Source organism: Leucoraja erinacea, chromosome 10 (assembly GCF_028641065.1).
Source record: "Leucoraja erinacea ecotype New England chromosome 10, Leri_hhj_1, whole genome shotgun sequence".
NCBI lineage: Eukaryota > Metazoa > Chordata > Chondrichthyes > Rajiformes > Rajidae > Leucoraja > Leucoraja erinaceus.
Genome location: NC_073386.1, coordinates 25,127,269 through 25,140,445, shown reverse-complemented (window position 1 = coordinate 25,140,445; position 13,177 = coordinate 25,127,269).

The following is a 13,177-nucleotide window of genomic DNA, read 5'->3' as shown; positions in this document are numbered from 1 at the left end:
AGAAACTTAAATAAAACAAATATAAACTTAAACTGAATGTGAATGATGAGAAACATTAGCACAGGTCTATTTGAACAGTACAAGTTGCAGTAGTACTGCTTCCAAAGCGGCAACTTTTTGAATGTTATGGGTGTTGCGGCTCTAATCAGAAGTTGAAGCTTATTGCTCTGACGCATATTTTGCTTGGTTATTTTGTTAAACATTTCATCCAAGCAAAGCTGTTTCATACTTTGACCTTTCACTGTCATTTTTCATACAACATATGGACAGTTATTAGCTCTTGTTCCGTCATGAAGGTACTTCGCTCTAGCCCACTGATCAATTTACCCGTCAATTCAATCAACTTGTCCATTGTAGATCTTTCAGCTACATCTGTCTTATCTTCACCACTGTCATCTTCATTACGGTTAGGCAAATGCCTCCGTTGCCATGCTGTGGGAACAGAGAGGTTGAGAAGAAGCTTCTTCCCAGAGGCCATTAGGACTGTAAACTCCTCTCACCAGGGACTAACTTTACTGTACCACTCTACTGCTTTTTTTTTTTTAAATTGCTGTTTTTTTCCCTTTTTCCTTCCGCCCACAATATTTAATATGGAAAAGAATATGTGATTCTGTTATATTCTGTTTGTAGTTTGTTTGGTTGTTTGTTTGTTTGTCTTTTTGCACAAAGTCCGCGAGCATTGCCACTTTTCATTTCACTGCACATCTCGTAGGTGTATGTGACGAATAAACTTGACTTGACTTGACTTGTCATTGCTCTTATCACGATTCAGAACATTATCTTATAAACCCGAATCAGTATATTGATAAAACAACAGATGTCTCTTTGTTAACATTTTCATCCACTCAGCCAGACTTTCTACATCAATGTTGCTTGCTATACTCTGGGCAGCAGGTGCCGTACTACTTTTTGCATTCGCAACCAACTCATGAACACCATCTTTCTCCTTAGACACATTAAATCCTGTGAAGTCATCGTCGACATTTCCATCAGGCGTATTATCAAACATCAAGGCAGGCTGCATTTCTTTAATGTTCACGTTTGTACATTCTTTCAGACACCAGCAACAAACCGAAGAACGGCTTTCATGTTAAACTCTTTAATGCATGTTTCTAAAGGTTTGGCAGCATTTACCACATTTATCATGCGTTTCATGAAAAGTGAACGATAACTAATCTTCATAGAGCATAGTATTCCTCAGTCTTGGGTTGGATATGGGCAGGAAGCTGGTAGTAAATACACAGTATGAACATTTCTCTTGCACAGGAGATCAGCTTTGGAGTGAGCTGAACAGTTGTCCATATAACCATATAACAATTACAGCATGGAAACAGGCCATCTCGACCCTTCAAGTCCGTGCCGAACACGTATTCTCCCCTAGTCCCATATACCTGCGCTCAGACCATTCCTTTCCCGTCCATATAACTATCCAATTTATTTTTAAATGATAAAAACGAACCTGCCTTCACCACCTTCACTGGAAGCTCATTCCACACAGCCACCACTCTCTGAGTAAAGAAGTTCCCCCTCATGTTACCCCTAAACTTCTGTCCCTTAATTCTCAAGTCATGTCCCCTGTTGGAGAAACATTTGCAATCTTCTGGTAGCCTATATATGTAAAGTGAGCTTGGGCTTCAGACACAAACAAAACATTTCAAACCTTTCTAAGGTGGTCATCTAGCCATTTGTGTTTGTCCTATATATTTACAGGGTAAATGTTTATGCCTTTGAAGGCCTGAGGGCATTTACTTTTTCCCATCACCTGTGGCTTTTATTGTGTGTGCTTGCTGCGTTTGAGCACCTTAGAAAAGTAACTGTATCCATGGAGTGTTTGAATCCTGTAGGCCCTTCTTCATCCTCCACTGCTAAAGTCCTTCGCGGTGTGCATCGTCAATATACTTTCATTTGCATTATACATGCTCGGGACCGAGGTGCTTGTCAGCTACACACTTAGCAAACTCGTTCACATCCATGGCAGCTGCTTTGTGGCCTGAAGACAGCTTTTCACCACAACTTACATGTGGCAATTCCATGACAATTACGAATTGATTATAGAAGCCATCCTGCACTATTAAACTTGTGTTCTAATTTGTTCTTTATGGAGGAGGGGGGGGGGGGGAGAGAGAGGAGGGGTGGAGAGAGGGGGGGAGGTAGAGGGGGGAGGTAGAGGGGGGGTTGAAGGGGAAGGGGAGGGGAGGGGAGAGGGGGGGAAGGGTGGGAAGGTATTGTGTCTATTGGTATTGTGCCCCACTGCTCGACAGCAAAAGACCTACATCCACTAATTCTGCACCCCGGTGTTCTATAATAACACTCCTTTACCTGCCAGTGTGCAGCATAGTGCATAGAGCAATACACCCTCCAATACTGCATCCCAACCTTGCATGGAACAGCAACCTTCAACTCTGTATTCTGTGTTACAGAACAACCGACTTGTTCCCCTGTGTTAAACAACACAGACCAGTGTCCATCAGTACTGTGCCCACCGGTACTGTATTGCAGTGGTATACAGTGACAGATCCATGCCTATCCCAACTGTGGGGAAGAGAATCTGTAATCCCTACTTGATTTAAGGGATATTGGGACCTCAACAGCAGGAGGGGGGGGATCAACAACAATGGAGCAATTAATATCTGACAAGATGCCAGAACTGCTAGATCTCAAATATCATGGCAACTGTTATAACTGAAGGAGATTAGAGAGACAGGCAGACTAATATGGCTGAAGAAGGGTTCCGAACCAAAACATCACCTGCACATTTTCACCACAGATGCTGCCTGCCTGGAGTTACTCCATTACTTTGTGTTTTATGCATTCAGTTGTTTGAAAGCAAGGATGAGGATTAAAAACTGAGGCACTGATTAACTGTGAGTTTGAGATAACTTGGTTACTGACATTTTCCATTGATCCCCTAATATACTATACTGGTAGTCTCTCATGATTATTTAAAAAATGCATCCAAATAACTGTTTACTTTCAAAGTACAATTATTGTTTGAGTCAGTAATAGTCTGCAATGCATTGAGATTTTCTTCAATTGAATAAAGACATATTTTTGCTAATCTCACTAAATATATCTTTTTTTATTCATATGATCACAATTTTTTTCCTTATCCTTTATTTCTGTAATTGGGCACCTGACGTACATTAGCTGTTAAGTGTGTTACTATAGCAACCTACTTACTCCTGACGAGAAATGTTCAGGCTTTGAGTTTTTCTGGGCTTGTGAAGTTGAAGCCCCATGTAATGATGTGGCAATCTGCAAACCTCTCACCCAGTCTATTCCTTCAGTGTAGGTTTCATCTCTGTGGAACTCTTTCTTCTTTTTAGATTGTCCCTTTGGAAGGAGAATGATTTGTTTCCAGAAGAAGACACAAAGTGCTGAGTGACTCAACGGGTCAGACAGCAGATCTGGAGAACACGGATGTTTCAGTTCGGGACCCATCTACAACTGATTGTGGGAGAGGGGGGGGAGAGGGGGTAGAAAGCTGGAAGTGAGGAAGGGCAGGACAAAGCATAGCAGGCAATAGGCTGATATAGGTGAGGAAGATTTTTTGATAGGCAGATGTTTAGACTAAGGCCAGAAATGGAAAGGTAGAAGGTGTGAGACAAAGAGATTGAAGAGCTGCAAATTGTGAAGCCGGAGGAGGAATGTAGGTGGAGAGGGGGGGGGGGAGTGAAGTGGGGGCAAGTTCAGGTGGGGTATAGGGGAGAGGGAGGGGGAGAGAAAGAGGGGTGTATGGGGGAGGAAGGGATAGGGGGGGGGCGTTATATAGTTACCAAAAATTGGAGAATTCAATATTTATATTGTTGGGTTGTAAGCAGAGGTGCTGGTCTTCTGGTCTTCCAGTTTGCTTGTGCCCTCATTCTGGCAATGGAGGAGGCCCAGGCCAGAAAGGTCAACATGGTAATAGGAAGAAGGGATAAAATGTTAGCAACAGGGAAATCCAACAGGCCTTGGCATATAACTGAGCATATAAGTGTTCAGTGAAACGGTCGCCGAGTCTATGTTTGGTATCGCTGATGTAGAGGTGACTACATTGGGAACACCAGATGCAGTAGATAAGGTTAGAGGAGGTGCACAAGATTCCCTGCCTCACCTGAAAGGACTGCTGGAGTCCCTGGATGGTGGTGCATGGGGAAGTATAATGACAGGTCATACATCTCCTGTGGTTGCAGGGGAAAGATCAGTAACCAGAGGACACAGGTTTATGTGAATGGAAACATTGGTTTGGTGTAAGCACATGTTTTGAGGAGAACTTATACAGGTGGTGTGGTACGAAAGTTTTTGATATAAGACATGAGCTCGGGACTAGTTTGGATGGGGCCCCCCTGGTTGAGCATGGCACGTGGTGGTGAAGGCCTGTTTTCCGTGGGGGAAGAATGTGGTTGGGTGGGAAAGGATGAGTGAACCAAGGAGTCGCGAAGGGAGCAGTCTCATGGTAACTCCCATTCCCATTCTAACCTTTCTATCCTGTGCTTCATCCACTGTCAGAGTGAGGCCATACACAAACTGGAGGAACAGCACCTCATATTTTGCTTGGGCAGCTTACAACCCAGTGGCAGGAATCTTGATTTCTCTAATTTCAAGTAAAGGGCCTGTCCCACTTACGCGACCTTGGCTCGCAAATTACGCAACCTTGTGGTCGCTTGAGGCGTACGGGTACCGTATAGCCGCATGGAGCCGGTCCCACTTAGAAGCACGGAGTTGTACGGGGCTGATCACGACATCGCACGGGGCTCCGAAATTCTGGCAGTGGCCGAAATCTTCGCGCGCCAATGGCCGCGCCAATGGCCTGTCGGCACGCAGGCGCATTGTGGTCGTATGCAGTGTCTTGACATCGTACGCAACGTCTTGACGGCGTACGCCTAGCGTGTGGCGTTGCACGATGATGTCACCACCCAGCGTGGTGTTGCGTGATGACGTCACTGTCCGACGCCGTGCGAAGCCCAAATTCAGTCGGTGTCTGTGCCTCCTAACCTGTGCTGATTACTTAAGCATGATAGCCCTTGCCTGACTGCCTGCAAATGACGTCACGTGCCTGAACTTAGCGCGTATCTTGTAAAACTCATTAATCCCGCTATTGTATTCCGCTTTCCACCATCATCACTTGCAACGTGTTCCAGGCACCTACCACTCTTTGTGTAAAAATAATTTCCCCCACACAGCTCCTTTAAACGTTCTTCCTCTCTGCCCCTTTGGTATAATTTGGGTCAACTCATGTGCAAGTACGGCACTTAAGACATTTTGGCCAGCAGAACAGTGAAGCCCGGATCTAAATCAATTGATTGAATTGATCATTTACCAGCTGAAAGGCTACAAAAATGAAATTTCTATCATGGAGGAGGAGAACATTTCTGATGTCAAGTCTGTGCATTTGTGATTTAGGTCAAGTGCCTTTTCCTTTCAGTAGTTTCTTATAAAATTGGAAATCAGATGACAAGCTTATCATTTTCTCCCATCAGCCAAATATTGTGCAGGCATGTAGCACCAGCTACATCATCAGCAGCAATTTAGAATGAAGAAAAATTAAAATATTGCTTTACTTGTTAATTTTTAATATTTCAAGACATAGCTGAAACAATTATTTCTCCAAAATGTACTGCTAAAAGTTTTTTTTATTAAGTATGAGGAACTAAATAAAAATACTTCAAGCTGGATTTGGGAATATTCTGTTTTTTAAGTCTTCTTTCAATTGTAATTTATTTTCACATTGGGTTGCCATACTGAGATAAGAATAATTTCTAAGAAACACCATATCAATAAAACAGAGAAACACTATAATCACAAAATACAGTGTATATGACAAAATAACCTTTTCCGAATGGAGATTCATTCTATGCATTAAACCTATTGAGATCAAAAAAATTCAGAGAGCTTTCTGGCAAGTTAGTTCGATTTTCTGCTTTTAGGTTGTGTATCGTCTTTCATATTTCACCCTACATACATATTATTTGTTATACAATAATTAAAAGACAATTCAACTTACCTGTAAACAACACTTCAAATCTTTTAATATTATAATATCATAATGTGACTTTCTATTTAATGTACATAATATTATAAGGTCATGTGATAGGAGCAGAATTAGTCCATTCGGCCCATCACGTCTACTCCGCCATTCAATCATGGCTGATCTATTTCTCCCTCCTAACCCCATTTTCTTGCCTTCTCCCCATAACTTCTGACACCTGTACGAATCAAGAATCTATCTATACCTGCCTTAAAAATATCTACTGACGGCCTCCACAGCCTCGTGTGGCAAATAATTCTACAGATTCACCACCCTCTGACTAAAGACATTTCCCAGAATCTCCTTCCTAAAAGAACGTCCTTTAATTCTGGGGCTATTACTTCTAGTCCTAGACTCTCCCAGTAGTGGAAATATCCTCTCCACATCCACTCTATCCCAACCTTTCACTATTTGGTATGTTTCAATGAAGATCCCCCCATTCTTCTAAACTCCAGCGAGTGCAGGCCTAGTGCCGACAAACGCACATCGTAGGTTAACCAACTCATTCCTGGAATAATTCTCGTAAACCTCCTTTGGACCCTCCCCAGAGCCAGTACATCCTTCCTCAGATTAAGGCAGTAGTTCATAAAAAGAACTCCAAATGACTAAATTAATGCAACTAGGGCACACAATAGAAAAATAATTAGCAAAGAAAATGACTTGCATTACAGTCAGTTGAATATTAGTATATTTATATCCATAATTGATTCAACATCCTCATAATTATAAAGTCAATAGGCAAGGATGGGACAGTGGCACAGCGGTAGAGTTACTGCCTTACAGAGCCAGAGATCCGGGTTTGATCCTGACTAAGAGATGCTGTCTGTACGGCGTTTATACATTCTCCCTGTGACTGCGTGGGTTTCCTCCGACACACCAAAGATGTATAGGTTTGTTGGTTATTGCTTTTGGTAAAATTGTAAATTGTCCCAAGTTGCGTAGGACAATGCTAGTGAACTGAGTGATCAATGGTTGGCACGGAATTCGATGGGCCGAATGGCCTTTCTCTGCGCTGTATCTCTAAAGACTAAAGGGTATTTAATTGTCATATGCACTGGTAATGGAACACTAGAATTCCAACCTGCAATTCCAACAGCGTTACAGTCAAAGCCTGGCAAATGTTAGGTAGGGGATGTGGTGGGAGGGGTGGGGCGCTGATAGATGGGTAGAATAAGTGACAAAGGCTGGAGGTGAAAATGAAACAAAAAGGTGTACGATAAGGAAAACAAGAAATGTAAGGCTGAAGGGAAGGGGTGGAGGTGGAAGAGGGGAATAAAAGGGAAAAATTAGACTTGGGGTTGAGAGCTGAGCATATCCTTGTATGTGTACATACTTGGCCAATAAACGTATTCATTCATTAATTGAGGAGAGGAATGGTGCAGGGCGACAAGGCTGGTGGGAGATGGTGGGAGAAATGTGCGTGCACTAGGTTGGGGTGGCAGGGGGAAAGAGAGAGATTCAGGGATTAGTACTTGAAATTGGAGATTTCGATGTTTATATGAATGAACAACGCCTCATATTCTGCATGGGTAGCTTACAACTCAATGTTATGAACATTGAATGCTCCAATTTCAAGTATTAGCCCCTCTCTTTCTGCTGCCACATCCCCAGCCCCCCCATTTTCCCCACCAACTCCAACCACACTAGTCACCCTGATCCTTTTCCCTTCTCCATACGCTCAACTCCCAGTCCCTTCCCATATTTTCCCTTTATCTCCCCTCTTCCCTCAGCTCTCACCCCCATACCCGCCCTTCAGCTTCAATTTCATTGTCCCTTTTCTTAACTTATTGGACACCCTGTTGTCTCCTTTTTACCACTACCCTTTGTCATTTACTCTACTCATCTTGCTATCTCCTGCCACTCTCATATATCCACCTATCATTTTCCAGGCTTTGCTCAACTTCACCTCTCTTTCCCACCCCCCCCCCCCCCCCCCACCACTCCATCTGTCTGAAGAACTATAATCCAGAATGTCATCTGTACAACTCCCTCCACTGCTGCTGCATGACCTACTGAGTTCCTCCAGCACGTTGCAGATGCACAAACCTTGAGCAAAATACAGTTTCTTGTGTCTCCAAATTGTTAGAAATACTGGGTATAGCTTTCTTAACAAAAGCTGCATTCTTGAATGTTTCTTCGAAAGGCTTTTTAGGGTGCCCATCATTGCTGCATTACAAACAACAATTTCATCTGTTGAAACAAGGAACTGCAGAAACTGGTTTACACAAAAGAACACAAAGTGCTGGAGTAACTCACTGGGTCGGGAAGCATCTCTGTAGAACATGGATAGGTGACGTTTTAGTTGGGACCTTTATTTACACTTTTTCATCTGTCTCTTTCTGTATTCAAGAGAGAATTAGATACAGCTCTTAGGGCTACTGGAATCAAAGGATATGGGGAGAAGGCAGGAACAGGGTACTGATTCTGGATGATCAGCCATGATCATATTGAATTGCGGTGCTGGCTTGAAGGGCTGAATAGCCTACTCCTGCACCTATTTTCCATGTTTCTATGTTCTTCTTTCTGGCCTAACATCTCACCCAGTATGTTGTTGAATGGTGGAGAAACCCATCCCAAACCATCTCACTCCTAATGCCTTCTTGCCCTCTGATGATGGGTCAAGAATAACCACTCTCCTCTGCATTTCCCTCTATGATTCCCTCTATGATTCCCACACTTGCGTTTCCAAACCCTGAATTACATGAGCTCTGGGCCCATGATGACTTCAGTACCTCTGCAGTTCCTACTCTGTTCTTGTGCATAGAATACATAGCACATGCATAGACAAAGCAGCCCAACTGGACTACACCGTGTATATGTTATCTATGAACTTCCTCCAAATCCCCTTTATCTAACCTTATGAGTGTATTTTTTATTTCTTCCTCTTGGGCTTTTCTGCAAATAGATGTCTAACTGTACATCTCACTGCCTCTGCTATACAATGTGTTTTTGCATATTAATGAGCCTCTCCCACTTAGATGACTTTTTAGGCGACTGCAGGAGATTATACAATCGCCACATGTTCGCGGGTGGTTGCCGGGGAGTCGCCTTCATGGTTGTGAGGAGTTCCCGCATTCTGGAAACTAGTCGCGGCCTCATTATGGTCTCCGTGAATTTTTCAACATGTTGAAACATTAGCGGCGACTAGAATGAAGCCGCCATGGAGCGTGGCTAAAATTCTCGTGCCGTAGGTGGGTCCCCAGGAGGTCCTAGTGAGTTGCCTGGATGTCGAAGGTTCTCGGAGGTTCTCGTAGGTTGTAGCCGGTGCTGACCGGTGAATTTCATTGGCTCATTGTGGAAAAAAAGGTAAGCAGTAGTTTTCAGAACCAAGGATAACCAACCGGTAATGTTAAATGTCCACTGAGCTTCAGTGAATCTCTGGTTAAATTCGTGGTTAACCAGAGTTGAACATCGTGGCGCTAACGTACAGCATTTGTGGACCACCGTACTCGTGTAACTTGGTGACTCGGGAGAAAATTCAAGCAAGCTTGAATTTCTCCAAGAGTGACTTGTACACTTGTGGTTGAACATTGCAACATTATATGGACGTAGTGGCCAGTGCGATATCCGTAATAACTCTTGCGTGTACCGTGGGAACTCCTGCGAACGGTGAACCCGGAAGCTGGACAGAGGGGACAGAAGGTGAGTACAAATTGTCTTCTGTGGGATTGAATTTAAAAAATAAAGATTTGTATCCGCATATGGACATCAACTTATTCATGAGTTATGTTAAGAAAATAACTATAATCTTTAAAAGGGACTTTACTGAAAGGTCCCGCATTTTTATGGCCTGTGAGAAATCTTTCACATGTACTTTTTTGAGAGATACAGCTCGGAGTCCTCGCCGACTAGCGATCGATGCCTTTCCGAAGCAGACTAGCGATCGATGCCTTTCCGAAGCAAGGTCCGGAACGCTACCAATCAATGTTCTCCAGAGACCCATGTAAGGAGTGAACTGCACATGCTGGTTTAAACCGAAGACAGACACAAAAAGCTGGAGTAACTCAGCGAGTCAAGCAGCATCTTTGGAGAAAAATAGGTGATGTTTCGGGACGAGACGACATCTTCAGAATTCCGATTAGGATGTCTGAAGAAGGGTTCCGATTCGAATCGCCACCTATTCTTTTTCTCCAGAGATGCTGCCTGACCCGCTGACTTACTCCAGCTTTTTACGTTTTTCTTCCCAGATCTGACTTACCTGCTGAGTTACACCAACATTTTGTGTCCTTTTGTGCGTATTAACCAGCATCTGCAGTTCCTTTAGACATTACCTAACTTCAGATTTTAGAGATATAGCGCGGAAGCGGGCCCTTCGGCCCACCGAGTCCGCGCCGACCACCCATTCTTATACACTCCAGGGACAATTTTACAATGTTACCGAAGCCAATTAACTTACAAACCTGTAATCTCTGGAGTGTGAGAGGAAACCGGTGCACTCGGAGAAAACCCACGCGGTCACAGGGAGAACATACAAACTCCATACAGACTGCACCCATGGTCAGGATCGAACCCCGGTCTCTGGGGCTGTGAGGCAGCAACTCTACCACTGTGCCGCATGTAGTCAGATTTAATAAATTGCTGGTGTTGCTTCCAAAGACAGAGGCATTGATAATATTAGATCAGCATTGCATCTTTCCGCTAATAGAGTCAATTATTAGTCAATTAATAATAGAATCAATTATTGTTGGTGACATTTCACCTACGAATATCAGACTATTTTCGCAGAGGTAAGGGCCAATTAGGCCTAGCAAAAGGTATGAACACTTTTAAACATTATTTTTCCCGACTATTTTGTCAAATGCAAATACAGGGAGAATGATCAAAGTGCTCACATGGCTCAGATTCAGATTCAGATTCAGATTCAATTTAATTGCCATTGTCAGTGTACAGTACAGAGACAACGATGCATTAACTTCAGTTAACTTCACTCTGTTAGAAGCGTTCTGAGTTTAAATGTTCCGTGTATTCCTTCTTAAAGTATAAATTTTTGTGTGGCCAGGGGTGCGATTGAGAACAGCTGGGAAAGGGCGGAGGGGGCATCACGAATAACAGCGTTTCCCTGGCCATATTATGGCCCATTCCCCAACCGTAACATTAATCAAGCTCTGTCTAACTCCGCCTTCACACCATCCCCCTGTGACATGGGTTAGTCATCGCTGGGCGGGCTGTGGGCCGAATGGCCTGCCAACGGGAGTCAGAGACTGACACTGAGATCCATTGTGCAGGAAGGAACTGCGGATGCTGGTTTTTACCGAAGATAGACACAAACGCCACCTGTTCATTTTCTCCAGATATGTTGCCTGATCCATTGAGTTACTCCAACATTTTGTGTCTGTGTTCACTATGAACATTGAATTATTTAATTTTAGGTAACTTACACTCTCTCTCTCTCTCTCTCCCTCGCCCACACCTCCTGCCCCCCCTCCCCCCCATCTCCCCCATGCAGTAAATGTCGGTTAACCAGTCCAAGGTTTGCAACGATGGTTCCCTCTTGGGATCACACTATCCCTAGCTAGCAATTGGCCTATCAGGGAACCAAATATAGACATAAAGTGCTGGAGTGACTCAGTGGGTCAGGCAGCATCTCTGGAGGAAAGGGTTAGGCGACATTTCGGGTCGGGACCCCTCTTCAAAATACCCTGCTGAGGTCATCTGTTGTTGGCCCTGATTTGTCCCGGTCTTTTCTTGCTTCCAGTTCCCCCGTACAATCATCCCGAAGAAGGGTCCCGACCAAAAATGGAATCTATTCCTTTTCTCCAGAGATGCTGCTTGGCCCGCTGAGTTACTCCAGCATTTTCTGTCTAACTTGCTGATTCAGACAGTTTTTGATTATCAAGGATTCTGCGCTGACTCTATACTCTGAAACACACGTTGGAAATTTAAACTTGGGCGCAACTAACATCGTCTAAGTACTGTGGCATCTTCCTGCAGTAAAGTCACGGCATTAGTACAGGCATGTCTCCAAATGAGCCAATTCAACCAAGGGAGGATATTTATAGTGTGTGAAAAAAAAGTGACATCATTTGTGCCACGTGACACTTCACAGTTCACAATGTTCATTCAAGATTTAACGGGAAAGCTCGGGAGACGGACAAGTCACTCGCACAAATAACAGAAATGCCGAGTACTGTGGGAACTCTTTATCCACCCCCCGTTATATCGTGTGATATCGTGCTAGACCACGACCACTTCACTCTGGTTACATCTTGCATCAAGTCGCCCCGTGAGAATGGCCTATTAAAAGTTGTCCCCATTCCTTCTCCACCCTTCTCCCCCTTCCTCTCCTCCCCTCTTTTAAAGGACTTACCCTACACCGTGCTTTAGCTGCCTTTTTACAGCGCCAACCTTCCTGTTCATCGCGGTGTGTGGCTGTTACACCTTGGCTTTGCACCGTGTGAATTTTTTAGGCAGCGCTCCCCCCGCTTGCCCTGTCCCCCACCTGCATAACAGGCTGATGAAGAAAGCGATGTGTTTGTGTGTGTTCCACTCTGACAGTTGCTGGCAACTTGACAGTCGCTGGCAGTCCACTGAAAAATCACCTAAGTGGGACAGGCCCATAAGTGTCTCATGGTAAAGCATTTATTCGAGAATACCCTAGTGTTTTTACTAGTGCTTAAACTTATGGGTGAAAAACTAGTTTTGTTTACCCAACAAAAGGAGTCGTTTTGCCTACTGTAACTAGCCTATCAAATATTTTAAGAATTAATCTCCCTATCACTTCTGTTTTAATGAAAATACATCACACTGTTTAATCTTCCCTTATAACTAAAATAAAGTATGATGTACTGTCTCCACTCTCTCCATTGTCCTAATTAATGTGCAATTGCTCTGAAGGATCATTAGCTGTACAGTAAAGGAGACTCTGTAGTGCTCTCCCAGCTAAGCCCCTATCAGGAGCTCCTCATGACACAATTAGTTATTTGATTCAAATGTTCCTTGTCTAGTTAGCTCTGATCTGCCGTTGTTTTATCTGGAGCCAGGTGAAGAACGTGCGATGGTGGAAATGTAACAGCAGAAATGCAATGTGAGTTTTACAAATGGTAAATAAAGTTTTCTCACATATGGAAGCTGACCACAATGTTAACACAATGGTCTTGTTGAAGGGACAGAGAGTATAAAAGCATTACAATGACTTGTGGGACTCCTTGCATTGATTTGCATACCATG